At 46.5% G+C, this 19356-nt stretch overlaps 1 long non-coding RNA gene across 1 annotated transcript; it reads left to right on the top strand.

Annotated features, from left to right (window-relative positions):
* The first annotated feature begins 9402 nt into the window (after positions 1-9402).
* Positions 9403-18572, top strand: LOC144152412 (uncharacterized). Its single transcript, XR_013319163.1, has 3 exons — positions 9403-9513; positions 11703-11805; positions 18443-18572. It is a non-coding gene; the product is annotated as an uncharacterized LOC144152412 (long non-coding RNA).
* Positions 18573-19356: the final 784 nt, after the last annotated feature.

Here is a 19356-nt window from a genome sequence, read left to right as displayed (position 1 = left end):
GTGTATCTGACAGAACAGCTGTCACGCAATGGCCATACAGGACAACTGGGTCGGTTTATCAGTCAGGAATTATATGAGGGGGCACTAGGCTGAGCCCAACTCATCGCACCACTGCTGCAAAAACAAAGTGGAAAAAGATTCTATTTCGGGGGTTGTAGTTGCCGAAGCCACTCTTGGGCTATGAAGCGTGACACAGTGCTAGGTTCGATTCACGTTAATCCTGATATTTGGGTATCTTAACTCGCACTGAAATCTCCACACACGGGCGTTTTCGATTTCTTTCGTTTTGCCTTCACTAAAAAAAAAGAAAAGGAAAAGAAAAAAGTCCTTGGGCACAGCTGCACAATGCTTTAGGAACTGCGGCTGCTGCTCAGGCAAAAGTTGGAGCCATTACTTGAGTAGGCACAAATCCTCAAGAGTTGAAAACTGATTTCAGCGCAAAGCGGCAAAACAGCACTTTATTAAAAACAAGAGAAGTGGGAAAGACCTTATAACAACACGCGCTAAAGAACGACCTTTTTGAATAAACACAGTGTCACTTTGTAAATCGTCAATGCCTGGATAGCATATCCTTCATGCACAAGTATACTTAGTTGCTCCTTTAGACCGAAAACGATGGCCAGAAGAAGTCAGGCTGCTGCCTTGCACTTGCTGCTTCGCCTTAATATTACCATAAGTTAGGAGCCAAGTATCTGAAATACCCATCTGTTTGATGCTTTGAACATGCCATGTAGGTGTTGCCGTGCAGTAATCCTCATTGGACGACGAGAACGAATGCAAATTAAATGACTCACGAGCGAAAAATGACGTTACCAAAGTTGATCAGTTCGCTACTCTGGCACCGCTTTACCATTGAGCCAATGCTGTGGACTTGTTTGTAAACAACCTGTGATTTCTCTGCGCCACGTAACATCATTGATAGTGGTTGCGGACTGAAGTAGCGTAGAAAACCGGGCTAGTTGGTGCAGATTCATCTTCGCAGCGCACAAATAATGGGACAAAAAGGAGGATAACACTGGACAACCACTGAACCAAAACCGAATTTTTATTGAAGAGAAATATAAAGCCATCGAAGGTATAAAACAAAGATAAAACATGACACACGAACCCACTATAAGCAACTGTACAGACAAAGCTCTCAAGTACTGCTCTCTTCAAGATACGCCAATTCTGCATCTAAAAGTGCTAAAGAGGAGCGCTAACACACGAGTCAGACATTTTTCGAATTTTATGTGCTTCCACTATACTTCCCTCACCTTTTGTTCATCGTGCGAGAACAGTACCGTTGTATCATGAAGGAAAAGCGTACAACCACAATCTTTGCAATGGGTGGGAAGAGGGCCAGAAGGCACTCGGTGAACTGGCCAACATCAAAGCGACCACAATTGAAAGGAATGCAATAAACCACGTTTAATCTACAAGGAACAACCTGTTTCTTATGTTTCACACCACAGACGTTTGCTCGGCCCTTATTACTAATATTCTTTTCGATGGCGGGACAGATGCCCTTTAACTTAATTTTGGCTGAAAACACCACATTGATGTTATACCTGCTCCCCACTTCTTTCAAGCGGTGAGATACCTCGTGCAGGTACGAGATTACAACTATCTTTTCCTTCACAACATCACAAGCAGGAGACAAGTTTTCTTCACCAAATCCAACAACTGAAGATGGGCCGACCCAATGACTCCGTCACCGTAGCCAGCATTTTTGGGTCCAACTAACTGTTCACCAAAGCTAGACTCAATTAGGTGAAAACAAGACTGAAAACAAAACAAGATGGCTGACCTGAGACAGTTGACAACAATCCCATATTTTGCAATCCTAGAACGTGCTGATGAAGAGTTCAGTAAAGGCTTCTTCGATCGCGGGCTATAGAGCCAACATACATGATTCTGCTCGAATTTTAACAACAGGTCCAAAAACTGGATTGTTCTTTGATTTAGCACCTTGGACATAAAGGTCAGCCTAAATGCGTGACGTTTGAATGCTTTTAAAATGTCCACCATTTTTCTTGTAGGGTCATAGTTTCCACAAAGTACTAGGTAATCGTCAACATACCCGAAAGTTTTAATTGCCAAACCCTCCAAGTCACGTTCCAATACACGGTCAACATGAGCCAAGAAATGTCACTAACAAGGTGAGGAACTTTAGAACGTCTACAGATTCCAGATCTCTGCACATAGACACTGTCACACCATCCTACAATAGTTGATGCTAAGTAGGAACGCAGAAGCTCCAAAAAGGATTCCAAGGAAATCCCGCAACTTTGCATAAACTTAACCTCGCCGTTGTAGACGGTGATGCATTCTTTCACAGAGACCAAAACTTGTTCATGTGGAAGGGAGTAGAAAAGGTTTTCAGCGTCAATGCTGAAAGCAGAGCACCAGCCTGGATTACTGCGCGCACAGTAACCTCATTTGCACGCTGTGAAGATGAAGAGGCTTGCGCAGCGTGCCCTATCCTGGTCCTCTTGCACTGCAACATCTGCTACCTCAAACACGGAGCTGCGCAGTGGACGCCAGGTCGGCACAGAAATTTTGGCACTCGATGGAGCCCTCTGGCAGACTATGCCACTTATGGTCGTCTCCCATCCCTGCGACCGCAGCACCTTCTGCGGCACTGACGTTGATGACTGGATAAGCACCTACGAGAGTGCGAGCGCTCATAACAGATGGGACGCAACCTTGGTGCTGGCCAACGTAATATTTTACCTCAAGGGCCCAGCCAGACTATTGTTGGTTTGAGACACACGAAGCAGACCTGACAAGCTGGGAAACCTGCAAATTGACATTACGTGAGCTGTTCGGAAAGCTTGTTGGCCACCAACTAGCCGCGAAGGAACTTTCTTCCCATGCCAAAACCTCGATGGAGTCATCCGTCGCCTATATTCAGGATGGTGTTGCTCTGTGTCACAAGATAGATGCCGACACGTCAGAAACTGGCAAAGTAGGCCATGTGCAGAAAAGAATTGCTGATGGCGCTTTCAACCTGCTTGTTTATAAGGACTGCACCAGCACAGACGGCATCATTACAGAGTGCAGACCGTTTAAACATCTTGAAAAGGGCCTCGCAGCCTCTGGAAAATGTTTCTTTGGTTATCAATGTAACTAGTTGATGCATTTCTTTTTGTTATTCCCCCCACTGTAATGCCAACAGGCGCTGTGGGTACCAAATAAAGTAAGAAAGAAACAAGCGAAAGCTCACTGTATTGCCCTACAGTTCACTCGACTGCCTAACACGGGTCCCACATCCTATTACGAGTATACCACTCCACTGGAATGTGCCCTTCTTTGTTCGACGACTTAATGAAAATAGTACGCCGTGAGGTGGAGGCTACGGCTACGGCTGCCCTACTAGCCCCGACCCGTGAATGAACGTCACCTTCCATCTCCCTAATCCATGCGATATACAGCAAGAGCTCGCAAGCCACACCATTCCACGCATTTGCTCTGTAGCTCACCCGAAAAACGCTTTCACTGTTCCTCGTGTCTTAACTCGTCCCCACCAATATGCCCCACGCCATTTTCAGACACAAAATTTCGAAGAGTGGAGTACTCCTGAAAACAAGCCAATATGCTTCCACTGCTGTCACGGTGGGCATGTGGCCCGCTACAGCTTTCGACATTGCCACGCTAAGCCTTCGCCTCACCACAAGACTAATCAATGCAGCTCAAGGAGGTAATACTGCACCTGTGACCTGGACGACAGATCCTCTATTAACCAAGGAGTCTAAGCCCAATTTACTAGACGTTACTGTTGATGGTGTTGCAACCCAGGCTCTCGCTGACACAAATGCTCACATCTCTGTAATCAGCTTAACCCTCCGCTGGCATCTCCGCAAATTCTGACGCCACCCATGCAAACATTTGTTCGAGTTGCCAATGAGAGCACACCTTCAATTGCCAGAATGCGTACCGCCTGAATATGGATTGCCGACCACGATAGTGTCGCTCTCTTCACCGTCCTTGAAAAATGCCCCCATGACATTATCCTCGGCGTCGATTTTTTCTCGAACCGCTCTCATAGACTGTTCTGCGGGACTTCTCTCTTTTGAATTTCCTTCTGCCAAAAATGCTCAAAAGCACTGTTCTCGTTCCACAGATTATGTCCATTTGCTGTCAAATGCTGTAACATACATGCCCCTGTGATCAAGCCCACCCGTTTCTCACAGTTACTTCTCACCAGATTGTTCGACAAGCCAAGCGGAAGCTACTACAAGCACGTATCCTTGAGTGCCGCCAGAAGCTACGAGCTTTGGAGAAGCAAACCTTCTTTGCACGCCGGCAACTTGAGTATCTTATTCCTGAGGACTTCCCAGATGTGCAGCTGCACGCAAACTTCACCGCTAGCATGGGAGAAGGCCGCCATAGAACGTCGCAAGAGAGGAAACTGCAAGCACTCCGGCCGGACGTGCCACAATGCACCCAAGAGGTCATCAACCTATCTCCGTACACATTGGACGAAGAGGAGGCTAAGGTTTTGTCCCGTGGTGTGAATTTTAACACGGAAGCACCCCCGGAGCCAGGAAAGGTGATTTGTGCGGTCGAACGCATGGTCGGCCAGCTTCCCTCTGAAGTACGGCAAGAAGCGCGCACCCGTGCTATTGGTGTGCTCTCTGGTTTGCGAAGACATTGTGCAAGACTGCATTTATCGGTAGCGGAGAGGCAAGCCATCAGGAGCCTGCGGAATAACAGCAGTATCGCAATCCTTCCTGCTGACAAAGGCAATGCCACAGTCTTGCTAGATAGCAGTGACTACCACACGAAGATGTTGGCCCTTCTCGAAGACCAGCAGACATACGCTCCTCTAGCCCGTGACCCAACTAGCAGGTTACAGTCCAAGCTTCAAGAACTGCTAACCAGGCTTTTAAAGCTAGTCCCTCCGCCCCACAAGGGCCCCTACTACAGCTTACTGTGCACGAACGGTTCAGCCCCAGCAATCTACGGTCTGCCTAAAATCCACAAGCCTGCCGTTCCTCTTCGGCCTATCGTCGACTTCTCGAGGTCACCGCTCTACCGACTTTCAGGCTACCTTCACCAAGTGTTGAGCCCTCTAGCCGGTAAGACGCCCACGCACGTCGGAAACTTGTCCTCTTTTGTTTCGAAGCTGAAGGACGTAACTCTAACTGAAGACGACGTCATGGTTTCGTTCGACGTCAAGTCTCTTTTCACTAGTGTCCCAGTGGATCTGGCAGTAGCCATGTGCGAAGAAGCACTAAACGCGGACATTAGTCTTCCCGATCGCACTGCCTTTGACGTCCCCGAGCTCTGCGAGTTGCTTATGTTTTGTCTGAGCAACACCTATTTTTCTTACGGGGGAAGCCCCTATCAGCAGACCCATGGAACGGCGATGGGTGCGTCCATATCAGTTACTACGGCCAATCTAGTTATGGAGGCTTTAGAGGGGAAGGTAGTGGCAACCTTCACACCGGCACCGAGGTTTTTCTGCCGCTATGTCGACGACTGTTTTTGTATTTTAAAAAAGCAAGATGTCCCATGTCTTCTGGACAGCCTCAACGCCCAGAATGTGCATATACAGTTCACCGTGGAGTTCGAGCAAGACAACATGCTTCCCTTTTTTGGATGTTTTTGTTCGCCGCGATGCGGGCGCTCTCTCCTTCTCAGTGTACAGGAAGCCCACACACGGGGGTCGTTACCCCAGTTTTGAATCTTGCCACCCTCTCGGCCACAAGACATCCGTTGTGTTGTCCTTGATAAAGCGCACCGTACGCATGTGTTCAGATGACAGTGCACTGAAACGTGAATTAGGAACGATCCGCCGCGAACTAATCGCCAATGGCTACCCTAAGCGACTTATTTGCCAAACCAAGAATAAGATACTACAGCCAAGAATGGCCAACAACAGGACATTACGAGCACGCGCAGCCATCCCCTACATCCCAGGAATAAGCGAAGCATTGTCGCGCGTCTTTTCAAAATACGACATGCGCATTGCCCATGTACCGACCAGCAAGCTCCGCGACGACTGAAAGAGCACCAACGTGATGTAAGAAATCATAATCACATGACGAATGCCATTGGAGCACGCACACAAACATTCCCACAAGATTGACTGGGAGAACGCCGCAATTTTAGCTAAGGAAAACAACACATCATCTCGGCGTCTGCTAGAGTCATTTTTTATCCAATCAACGCCAGCCGCAATGAACCGGACGGATGGGACTTTGCCTCCCGTCTACGCATGCTCTCTACGTCATGTGCTGCCTATATAATTGACGACGACGGCTTGTCTTACGTAGTGAACAAGGGACCCGTATGTGGTTCCGAAACGTCAATATATTTTTATTCTTGGTAAGTGTTCGCTTTTCTTTTGCAAGTTATTATATGGTCTTCCCTATTACAGACGCGCTGCTTCTGTGAAACGTCACTCTGCCACACATCATCATTACTGTGGTAGAGAACCAAACCTGCCTTCCCTTTCAGTTTTTCAACTTCAGTTTCACACCTCAAGTCCTTCCCAAGGGGATTTCGCTTGCAATGCTGTGCCCTTTCTGGCATGAATGCTAGCACTCCTGCAGATTTACCTCCTGCGGTGCAGGCGTCTCATCAAGCACCATCAATCAAGGCAGTGGCTGCTTCAGACCTCCCACCGGATCATACCGCCGATCTCCCTCATCTTCTGGATTCCTGCAAGGACATCTTCGACTTAGACAACCATCCACCAACTCAAACTTCTGCAGTCACCCATCATATCAACACCAACGATGCTTCACTAGTGTACAGGTGGCCCTATTGCGTATCACTTGCTGAACGACTCGTCATCCAAAAGGTAAAAAAAAAATGCTCAGTAAGGATACAGTCGAACCATCTTCCAGTCTGTGGGTGTCTCCAGTCGTGTTGGTCAGAGAAAAAGATGGGACGTAGTGCTTCTAGATGGATTATGCAAACTTAACTATTATGAAGGAAGGCCTTATACAGTGGGATCTCATTGATACAATTCTGCATATTACGTTTTTCTTTTCATTCTAAGCCAAAAATCCCTTAGAAATAATGCATTTTCGTGCATTTGATACGACCACATTTTTGCTAAAAATTGGATGGCACGACCACGAAAGTGAACCTTGACCATTTTTAGAAACCTTACATTTATTCTTCGGTATACTAGCTCAAACCCCATGTCAACAACCCATGACCTGCATGGCAGCGCCGGTTCTGCGACAAAAACACTGCTGCCGGGCGTGGGCGCTCTGTTTAATGAGGATGATATGTGAGGCGAGGCACTGTGCCATCTAGTGAAACATATCATAATCACAGAGTTTGATCATAATCGAGGAAGAAGGTTCCAATGCTCTTGGCAGGCGGCGACTTCCCTCTTTAACTGCTCGCCATGCTTTGTGCTTCCCGCTCCGTTCTTTGTTCTCTTTCTGCGCTGTTCCTGTGTTCGGTGGTGTTGCTTATGAGGCTATTTTTGTTCTTGTTCTATTTGACTAGTCTTGTTCTCCTTAGGCTACCTTGTTGCTGTGCGGAGTGTGCCGCCAGGCTTGTGGCAATGTCGAGGAAACGGAAGGCACTCAGTATAAAAAGAAAAAGTGGAAATTGTACAGAAATTGGAAGAAAACCCGAAGAGGAAATGCGTGGATTTGGCACACAAGCTCGGTTTGCCAGTGTCAACGCTCAACACTATTGCCGGTCAGCAAGAGGAACTTCAAAAGAATCTGAAAGTTTCCGGCCCTGATGCGAAACAAGCACAAGGTGCGAAGCATGACCAAATGGAAGACATCCTGCTCACATGGTGGGAGGAAGTTAGAGCGGCAGGATGAACGCCGATAGGTCAGTACTACGCGAAAAAGTTGACAACACTGCGCTCTCCTTGGGCATTGAGGACTCCAAAGCGTCTGGTGGCTGGCTTCATCAATTCAAGGCACAGCGTGAAGTGTCATACAGAACAGCATCCGCCCAAGTGAAAAAAACCAGCAGCTTTTTTTTTATTTTTACATTTCTGGAGAATTTTCTCCCAGACTTCGAAAAGAAAGTGCAGCACAAATTTACCAGCTACCGCCCTGTTGCTCAATAAAATTGAGTTGCTGACGGAGAATGCAGATTTTTCTCCTTTTTTTAACAAACTCTTTGGATAATACGATTTTCACATAATGCTTTTTATTTCCCGGTTCCCCTGAAAAACGTATCAACGAGATTTCACTGTACATGATACATAGACAAGATGTGGCTGGCAACTTTTGAAGGGAGGTAACTTCGTGCAACCAAAGCCTGATTAGTCATGCTAATTCCTCCTATATTTCAATATGGTCTAACACCAGCTACCCCAACTCGGCAGAGCCAGTGGGGAACATTTCAACACTACTGTCACTGTGTACTGCAGAACGAACATCCATCTCGCATTTAAAAACCCTGCATACGAAGCTGCATCGCGCAAAGTTGTTCTATGGCCACTGAATGTCCTCGCTGAATGTCAAGGAAGCGTCCTCACCGACGCGCTTTGGCGTCGTCTATCAGCGGATTCGTATGTATACAAGCGTTTACAGCAAGAACGGTAAATATATTACTACGCCCTTCAAGCACATGTCGGCAAAATGCGATTACTTCGCCGCGTTCGCAGGATTGAGCCGCACAGTAGAGAACACAGTCGTAGCATACTAGCAGGAATGAACGCATCGTACGGCTTCTTCCACGTTTCGTCACCCCGTGACTACAGTTTACCTCAACACCAATTTATAACGCACGCCCTTAAAGAGCTTACACTCTAAAAAGCGCTACAACCTTTCTGGTAACCTTGAGTGAATGTAAAAGCGTAGCCACCGCGCACATCACGTCGTAGCTAGCGCCGACTTCAATGCGAACGCGGTCGTCGACGCGGCTACGTGAACGTACCGCTGACAGCCTCAAGGAAAGTGTATTTGGGGGCTCTAGAACAACGTATTTAAATTTAGCCCATGTTTGCGAATAACAAATGATTCCTTGAGTGCTTTAGTTACATTGTCATTCAGAATGTGCCTAGCCAGTTATGTCCAACATACGGAGAGCGCACGGCGTTTGCAGTACACGGACAGGTATATAATTACCCGTCCCTCTTGACACCAGCCCTTAAAAAATATCTTACCTTTCGTTTATGACGCAAAAAGATGCAGAGGAGAAAGCAGCAGGTTTCGTTATCTACAAGAAATCGATGCTGGCTTGCGCTTTGAAACTCGTACACAACAGGCAAGTGGCTTCGGCTTGACGTGGCTTGATCAGTGTTGCTTTTGCCTTGTGCAAACTTAATTCAACTAAAAAACTCTGTCACGCGACCGGCTAAATACAGCCGCTCGTGATATGTTACTTGCGGAGGTAACAGAGTATAAAACTTGTGTAACAGAGGATTTTAGTTGATTTAATTTTGCGCAAGGCAAAAGCAACACTGGTCAAGCCACGTCAAGCCGAAGCCACTTGCCTGTTGTGTACGAGTTTCAAAGCGCAAGCCAGCATCGATTTCTTGTAGATAACGAAACCTGCTGCTTTCTCCTCTGCATCTTTTTGCGTCATAAACGAAAGGTAAGATATTTTTTAAGGGCTGGTGTCAAGAGGAACGGGTAATTATATACCTGTCCGTGTACTGCAAACGCCGTGCGCTCTCCGTATGTTGGACATAACTGGCTAGGCACATTCTGAATGACAATGTAACTAAACCACTCAAGGAATCATTTGTTATTCGCAAACATGGGCTAAATTTAAATACGTTGTTCTAGAGCCCCCAAATACACTTTCCTTGATGCTGTCAGCGGTACGTTCACGTAGCCGCGTCGACGACCGCGTTCGCATTGAAGTCGGCGCTAGCTACGACGTGATGTGCGCGGTGGCTACGCTTTTACATTCACTCAAGGTTACCAGAAAGGTTGTAGCGCTTTTTAGAGTGTAAGCTCTTTAAGGGTGTGCGTTATAAATTGGTGTTGAGGTAAACTGTAGTCACAGGGTGACGAAACGTGGAAGAAGCCGTACGATGCGTTCATTCCTGCTAGTATGCTACGACTGTGTTCTCTACTGTGCGGCTCAATCCTGCGAACGCGGCGAAGTAATCGCATTTTGCCGACATGTGCTTGAAGGGCGTAGTAATATATTTACCGTTCTTGCTGTAAACGCTTGTATACATACGAATCCGCTGATAGACGACGCCAAAGCGCGTCGGTGAGGACGCTTCCTTGACATTCAGCGAGGACATTCAGTGGCCATAGAACAACTTTGCGCGATGCAGCTTCGTATGCAGGGTTTTTAAATGCGGGATGGATGTTCGTTCTGCAGTACACAGTGACAGTAGTGTTGAAATGTTCCCCACTGGCTCTGCCGAGTTGGGGTAGCTGGTGTTAGACCATATTGAAATATAGGAGGAATTAGCATGACTAATCAGGCTTTGGTTGCACGAAGTTACCTCCCTTCACAAGTTGCCAGCCACATCTTGTCTATGTATCATGTACAGTGAAATCTCGTTGATACGTTTTTCAGGGGAACCGGGAAATAAAAAGCATTATGTGAAAATCGTATTATCCAAAGAGTTTGTTAAAAAAAAGGAGAAAAATCTGCATTCTCCGTCAGCAACTCAATTTTATTGAGCAACAGGGAGGTAGCTGGTAAATTTGTGCTGCACTTTCTTTTCGAAGTCTGGGAGAAAATTCACCAGAAATGTAAAAATAAAAAAAAAGCTGCTGGTTTTTTTCACTTGGGCGGATGCTGTTCTGTATGACACTTCACGCTGTGCCTTGAATTGATGAAGCCAGCCACCAGACGCTTTGGAGTCCTCAATGCCCAAGGAGAGCGCAGTGTTGTCAACTTTTTCGCGTAGTACTGACCTATCGGCGTTCATCCTGCCGCTCTAACTTCCTCCCACCATGTGAGCAGGATGTCTTCCATTTGGTCATGCTTCGCACCTTGTGCTTGTTTCGCATCAGGGCCGGAAACTTGCAGATTCTTTTGAAGTTCCTCTTGCTGACCGGCAATACGGTAGTGTTGAGCGTTGACACTGGCAAACCGAGCTTGTGTGCCAAATCCACGCATTTCCTCTTCGGGTTTTCTTCCAATATCTGTACAATTTCCACTTTTTCTTTTTATACTGAGTGCCTTCCTCGCCTCACATATCATCCTGACATATCATTATACAGTGCCTCGCCTCACATATCATCCTCATTGAACAGAGCGCCCACGCCCGGCAGCAGTGTTCTTGTCGCAGAACAGGCGCTGCCATGCAGGTCATGTGTTGTTGACATGGGGTTTGAGCTAGTATACCGGAGCATAAATGTAAGGTTTCTAAAAATGGTCAAGGTTCAATTTCGTGGTCGTATTATCCAATTTCTGGCAAAAATGTGATCCTATAAAATGCACGAAAATGCATTATTTCTAAGTGATTTTGGCTTGGAATGAAAAGAAAAACGTATTATGCAGAATTGTATCAATGAAATCCCACTGTATAAGGCCTTCCTTCATAATAGTTAAGTTTGCATAATCCATCTAGAAGCACTACGTCCCATCTTTTTCTCTGACCAACACGACTGGAGACACCCACAGACTGGAAGATGGTTCGACTGTATCCTTACTGAGCATTTTTTTTTACCTTTTGGATGACGAGTCGTTCAGCAAGTGATACGCAATAGGGCCACCTGTACACTAGTGAAGCATCGTTGGTGTTGATATGATGGGTGACTGCAGAAGTTTGAGTTGGTGGATGGTTGTCTAAGTCGAAGATGTCCTTGCAGGAATCCAGAAGATGAGGGAGATCGGCGGTATGATCCGGTGGGAGGTCTGAAGCAGCCACTGCCTTGATTGATGGTGCTTGATGGGACGCCTGCACTGCAGGAGGTAAATCTGCAGGAGTGCTAGCATTCATGCCAGAAAGGGCACAGCATTGCAAGCGAAATCCCCTTGGGAAGGACTTGAGGTGTGAAACTGAAGTTGAAAAACTGAAAGGGAAGGCAGGTTTGGTTCTCTACCACAGTAATGATGATGTGTGGCAGAGTGACGTTTCACAGAAGCAGCGCGTCTGTAATAGGGAAGACCATATAATAACTTGCAAAAGAAAAGCGAACACTTACCAAGAATAAAAATATATTGACGTTTCGGAACCACATACGGGTCCCTTGTTCACTGCGTAAGACAAGCCGTCGTCGTCAATTATATAGGCAGCACATGACGTAGAGAGCATGCGTAGACGGGAGGCAAAGTCCCATCCGTCCGGTTCATTCTGGCTGGCGTTGATTGGATAAAAAGTGACTCTAGCAGACGCTGAGATGATGTGTTGTTTTCCTTAGCTAAAATTGCGGTGTTCTCCCAGTCAATCTTGTGGGAATGTTTGTGCGCGTGCTCCGCAGTGGCATTCGTCATGTGATTATGATTTCTTACATCACGTTGGTGCTCTTTCAGTCGTCGCGGAGCTTGCTGGTCGGTACATGGGCATGTCGTATTTTGAAAAGACGCGCGACAATGCTTCGCTTATTCCTGGGATGTAGGGGATGGCTGCGCGTGCTCGTAATGTCCTGTTGTTGGCCATTCTTGGCTGTAGTATCTTATTCTTGGTTTGGCAAATAAGTCGCTTAGGGTAGCCATTGGCGATTAGTTCGCGGCGGATCGTTCCTAATTCACGTTTTAGTGCACTGTCATCTGAGCAGATGCGTACGGTGCGCTTTATCAAGGACGACACAACGGATGTCTTGTGGCCGAGAGGGTGGCAAGATTCAAAACTGAGGTAACGACCCCCGTGTGTGGGCTTCCTGTACACTGAGAAGGAGAGAGCGCCTGCATCGCGGCGAACAAGAACATCCAAAAAAGGGAAGCATCTTGCCTTGCTCGAACTCCACGGTGAACTGTATATGCACATTCTGGGCGTTGAGGCTGTCCAGACGACATGGGACATCTTGGTTTTTTAAAATACAAAAACCGTCGTCGACATAGCGGCAAAAAAACCTCGGTGCCGGTGTGAAGGTTGCCACTACCTTCCCCTCTAAAGCCTCCATAACTAGATTGGCCGTAGTAAGTGATATTGATGCACCCATTGCCGTGCCATGGGTCTGCTGATAGAGGCTTCCCCCGTAAGAAAAATAGGTGTTGCTCAGACAAAACATAAGCAACTCGCAGAGCTCGGGGACGTCAAAGGGAGTGCGATCGGGAAGACTAATGTCCGCGTTTAGTGCTTCTTTGCACGTGGCTACTGCCAGATCCACTGGGACACTAGTGAAAAGAGACTTGACGTCGAACGAAACCATGACGTCGTCTTCAGTTAGAGTTACGTCCTTCAGCTTTGAAACAAAAGAGGACGAGTTTCCGACGTGCGTGGGCGTCTTACCGGCTAGAGGGCTCAACACTTGGTGAAGACCGTGGCATTGCCTTTGTCAGCAGGAAGGATTGCGATACTGCTGTTATTCCGCAGGCTCCTGATGGCTTGCCTCTCCGCTACCGATAAATGCAGTCTTGCACAATGTCTTCGCAAACCAGAGAGCACACCAATAGCACGGGTGCGCGCTTCGTGCCGTCCTTCAGAGGGAAGCTGGCCGACCGCGCGTTCGACCGCACAAATCACCCTTCCTGGCTCCGGGGGTGCTTCCGTGCTAAAATTCAAACCAAGGGACAAAACCTTAGCCTCCTCTTCGTTCGGTGTGTACGGAGATAGGTTGATGACCTCTTGGGTGCATTGTGGCACGTCCGCCTGGAGTGCTTGCAGTTTCCTCTCTTGCGACGTTCTTTGACGGCCTTCTCCCATGCTAGCGGTGAAGTTTGCGTGCAGCTGCACATCTGGGAAGTCCTCAGGAATAAGATACTCAAGTTGCCGGCGTGCAAAGAAGGTTTGCTTCTCCAAAGCTCGTAGCTTCTGGCGGCACTCAAGGATACGTGCTTGTAGTAGCTTCCGCTTGGCTTGTCGAACAATCTGGTGAGAAGTAACTGTGAGAAACGGGTGGGCTTGATCACAGGGGCATGTATGTTACAGCATTTGACAGCAAATGGACGTAATCTGTGGAATGAGAACGGTGCTTTTGAGCATTTTTGGCAGAAGGAAATTCAAAAGAGAGAAGTCCCGCAGAACAGTCTATGAGAGCGGTTCGAGAAAAAATCGACGCCGAGGATAATGTCATGGGGGCATTTTTCAAGGACGGTGAAGAGAGCGACACTATCGTGGTCGGCAATCCATATTCAGGCGGTACGCATTCTGGCAATTGAAGGTGTGCTCTCATTGGCAACTCGAACAAATGTTTGCATGGGTGGCGTCAGAACTTTGCGGAGATGCCAGCGGAGGGTTAAGCTGATTACAGAGATGTGAGCATTTGTGTCAGTGAGAGCCTGGGCTGCAACACCATCAACAGTAACGTCTAGTAAATTGGGCTTAGACTCCTTGGTTAATAGAGGATCTGTCGTCCAGGTCACAGGTGCAGTATTACCTCCTTGAGCTGCATTGATTAGTCTTGTGGTGAGGCGAAGGCTTAGCGTGGCAATGTCGAAAGCTGTAGCGGGCCACATGCCCACCGTGACAGCAGTGGAAGCATATTGGCTTGTTTTCAGGAGTACTCCACTCTTCGAAATTTTGTGTCTGAAAATGGCGTGGGGCATATTGGTGGGGACCAGTTAAGACACGAGGAACAGTGAAAGCGTTTTTCGGGTGAGCTACAGAGCAAATGCGTGGAATGGTGTGGCTTGCGAGCTCTTGCTGTATATCGCATGGATTAGGGAGATGGAAGGTGACGTTCATTCACGGGTCGGGGCTAGTAGGGCAGCCGTAGCCGTAGCCTCCACCTCACGACGTACTATTTTCATTAAGTCGTCGAACAAAGAAGGGCACATTCCAGTGGAGTGGTATACTCGTAATAGGATGTGGGACCCGTGTTAGGCAGCCGAGTGAACTGTAGGGCAATACAGTGAGCTTTCGCTTGTTTCTTTCTTACTTTATTTGGTACCCACAGCGCCTGTTGGCATTACAGTGGGGGGAATAACAAAAAGAAATGCGTCAACTAGTTACGTTGATAACCAAAGAAACATTTTCCAGAGGCTGCGAGGCCCTTTTCAAGATGTTTAAACGGTCTGCACTCTGTAATGATGCCGTCTGTGCTGGTGCAGTCCTTATAAACAAGCAGGTTGGAAGCGCCATCAGCAATTCCTTTCTGCACATGGCCTACTTTGCCAGTTTCTGACGTGTCGGCATCTATCTTGTGACACAGAGCAACACCATCCTGAATATAGGCGACGGATGACTCCATCGAGGTTTTGGCATGGGAAGAAAGTTCCTTCGCGGCTAGTTGGTGGCCAACAAGCTTTCCGAACAGCTCACGTAATGTCAATTTGCAGGTTTCCCAGCTTGTCAGGTCTGCTTCGTGTGTCTCAAACCAACAATAGTCTGGCTGGGCCCTTGAGGTAAAATATTACGTTGGCCAGCACCAAGGTTGCGTCCCATCTGTTATGAGCGCTCGCACTCTCGTAGGTGCTTATCCAGTCATCAACGTCAGTGCCGCAGAAGGTGCTGCGGTCGCAGGGATGGGAGACGACCATAAGTGGCATAGTCTGCCAGAGGGCTCCATCGAGTGCCAAAATTTCTGTGCCGACCTGGCGTCCACTGCGCAGCTCCGTGTTTGAGGTAGCAGATGTTGCAGTGCAAGAGGACCAGGATAGGGCACGCTGCGCAAGCCTCTTCATCTTCACAGCGTGCAAATGAGGTTACTGTGCGCGCAGTAATCCAGGCTGGTGCTCTGCTTTCAGCATTGACGCTGAAAACCTTTTCTACTCCCTTCCACATGAACAAGTTTTGGTCTCTGTGAAAGAATGCATCACCGTCTACAACGGCGAGGTTAAGTTTATGCAAAGTTGCGGGATTTCCTTGGAATCCTTTTTGGAGCTTCTGCGTTTCTACTTAGCATCAACTATTGTAGGATGGTGTGACAGTGTCTATGTGCAGAGATCTGGAATCTGTAGACGTTCTAAAGTTCCTCACCTTGTTAGTGACATTTCTTGGCTCATGTTGACCGTTTATTGGAACGTGACTTGGAGGGTTTGGCAATTAAAACTTTCGGGTATGTTGACGATTACCTAGTACTTTGTGGAAACTATGACCCTACAAGAAAAATGGTGGACATTTTAAAAGCATTCAAACGTCACGCATTTAGGCTGACCTTTATGTCCAAGGTGCTAAATCAAAGAACAATCCAGTTTTTGGACCTGTTGTTAAAATTCGAGCAGAATCATGTATGTTGGCTCTATAGCCCGCGATCGAAGAAGCCTTTACTGAACTCTTCATCAGCACGTTCTAGGATTGCAAAATATGGGATTGTTGTCAACTGTCTCAGGTCAGCCATCTTGTTTTGTTTTCAGTCTTGTTTTCAGCTAATTGAGTCTAGCTTTGGTGAACAGTTAGTTGGACCCAAAAATGCTGGCTACGGTGACGGAGTCATTGGGTCGGCCCATCTTCAGTTGTTGGATTTGGTGAAGAAAACTTGTCTCCTGCTTGTGATGTTGTGAAGGAAAAGATAGTTGTAATCTCGTACCTGCACGAGGTATCTCACCGCTTGAAAGAAGTGGGGAGCAGGTATAACATCAATGTGGTGTTTTCAGCCAAAATTAAGTTAAAGGGCATCTGTCCCGCCATCGAAAAGAATATTAGTAATAAGGGCCGAGCAAACGTCTGTGGTGTGAAACATAAGAAACAGGTTGTTCCTTGTAGATTAAACGTGGTTTATTGCATTCCTTTCAATTGTGGTCGCTTTGATGTTGGCCAGTTCACCGAGTGCCTTCTGGCCCTCTTCCCACCCATTGCAAAGATTGTGGTTGTACGCTTTTCCTTCATGATACAACGGTACTGTTCTCGCACGATGAACAAAAGGTGAGGGAAGTATAGTGGAAGCACATAAAATTCGAAAAATGTCTGACTCGTGTGTTAGCGCTCCTCTTTAGCACTTTTAGATGCAGAATTGGCGTATCTTGAAGAGAGCAGTACTTGAGAGCTTTGTCTGTACAGTTGCTTATAGTGGGTTCGTGTGTCATGTTTTTATCTTTGTTTTATACCTTCGATGGCTTTATATTTCTCTTCAATAAAAATTCGGTTTTGGTTCAGTGGTTGTCCAGTGTTATCCTCCTTTTTGTCCCATTATTTGTGCGCTGCGAAGATGAATCTGCACCAACTAGCCCGGTTTTCTACGCTACTTCAGTCCGCAACCACTATCAATGATGTTACGTGGCGCAGAGAAATCACAGGTTGTTTACAAACAAGTCCACAGCATTGGCTCAATGGTAAAGCGGTGCCAGAGTAGCGAACTGATCAACTTTGGTAACGTCATTTTTCGCTCGTGAGTCATTTAATTTGCATTCGTTCTCGTCGTCCAATGAGGATTACTGCACGGCAACACCTACATGGCATGTTCAAAGCATCAAACAGATGGGTATTTCAGATACTTGGCTCCTAACTTATGGTAATATTAAGGCGAAGCAGCAAGTGCAAGGCAGCAGCCTGACTTCTTCTGGCCATCGTTTTCGGTCTAAAGGAGCAACTAAGTATACTTGTGCATGAAGGATATGCTATCCAGGCATTGACGATTTACAAAGTGACACTGTGTTTATTCAAAAAGGTCGTTCTTTAGCGCGTGTTGTTATAAGGTCTTTCCCACTTCTCTTGTTTTTAATAAAGTGCTGTTTTGCCGCTTTGCGCTGAAATCAGTTTTCAACTCTTGAGGATTTGTGCCTACTCAAGTAATGGCTCCAACTTTTGCCTGAGCAGCAGCCGCAGTTCCTAAAGCATTGTGCAGCTGTGCCCAAGGACTCTTTTCTTTTCCTTTTCTTTTTTTTTAGTGAAGGCAAAACGAAAGAAATCGAAACCGCCCGTGTGTGGAGATTTCAGTGCGAGTTAAGATAGCCAAATGTCAGGATTAACGTGAATTGAACCTAGCACTGTGTCACGCTTCATAGCCCAAGAGTGGCCTCGGCACCTACAACCCCCGAAATAGAATCTTTTTCAACTTTGTTTTTGCAGCAGTGGTGCGTTGAGCGGGGCTCAGCCTAGTGCCCCCTCATATAATTCCTGACTGATAAACCGACCCAGTTGTCCTGTATGGCCATTGCGTGACAGCTGTTCTGTCGGATACACTGTAAGCACCTGCTTAGCTATTGCGAAAGGCAGTGCAGTTTGTTAACGAGATCAGAGATCAAAGCAGTCTAGCTCAGAACTTTAATCCTACTAGTGTAAGCCATTATTTGGCCGTGTGCAAATTCTCAAAAAAGTCAACAATACCGTTTGGTGTGAAGGGGCTAAAGCACAAGACTGCATCAGCAAAGGATCTCTGTTGTCACGTAGAAAAAAAATTCAGAATAAGCAGTTAGAATAGTTCAAAAGCAGGCTAAACTAACTTTTGTGTACATATTAATGTAGCCATATATGGGACAAAATACACCATCAATTGTGAATTTAGATTCACTTGACGTTTGCGGTGTGGTTGTAAAAGGAAGCGTTTATTTGTTTCTTTTGGTGTTGCAGGTGCTGACTGAGAAATTGTGGAAAGTTTTGAGCCAAGATGTTCCTGGCCTAAACCGTGATGGGCACGTAAAATGTTGTATGTATATTTGAGGTTATAAAGCATTTAATAAAGAATTTTCGAGCTTTGGGACTTGGTTTCTGCTGTTTCATATGACCATACATTGCAACATGTAATCTATATTCAAATCTGTAGTTAGTTTTATTAAAAAATTGTTTTCATCAGACAGATTTACTATTCACTATGTCACTTTTTCATGATCAGTTCATTAGCATGTGTTGCGGGTTTTTTTTTTAGCAATTGATGCAGAACTAGCACACATACTAGGTAAAGATTTATAAGGCTTAATGTTATGTTTCAGATTTTCAGTCAATTTGAGAACCTGTATTTGCTGTAAACTTAAGTGCTTTTGTGATCACATGCCTTGAAGCATGCTCCAGCGTAAGAATACTGGATACCAAAGCCCTTTGTAGCTTGTTTTTGTCAGTGTGTGTGGGCAAACGTAAGTCATCAGTGAAGGCTTCATAATCCAACTAGCAAATAAATGTGGGTGCTAGCACCATTGGGGCTTGCAAGGAAAAAATAAAAAGACCCGTGAACACACGATCGCGAAGAGGAGGCGGTGCAAAGGTAGTCCTGCGTGTCGAAATCTAAGAGGCGAAGATCAGAGCAGGAGTATTTGACAGTTTTAATTCTGTCTGGGCAAAACGTTAGTGCCAACTGCCGTTTCGTCTGGGCGGAGCGCTAGATACGATAAAGAAAAAAACAAAACAAGCAACCCGGTTGTTTGTGCGATCGCATAAAAAGCAGCAGGGCACAAAGTGCAACCATCATGACAAGGTTGAAAGCAATCGTCAGAAAATATGAGTACCAACATGTTCAATGTGGGCGACAAGTGATTGTATTTATTGCTGAC

The sequence above is a fragment of the Haemaphysalis longicornis genome, unplaced genomic scaffold (genome assembly GCF_048455015.1).
Source record: "Haemaphysalis longicornis isolate Haplotype H1 unplaced genomic scaffold, Haemaphysalis longicornis Haplotype H1 scaffold_9, whole genome shotgun sequence".
NCBI classification, from domain to species: Eukaryota; Metazoa; Arthropoda; class Arachnida; order Ixodida; family Ixodidae; genus Haemaphysalis; species Haemaphysalis longicornis.
The sequence above is the reverse complement of the archived record's forward strand: the minus strand, read 5'-3'. Positions and strand labels throughout refer to the sequence as shown.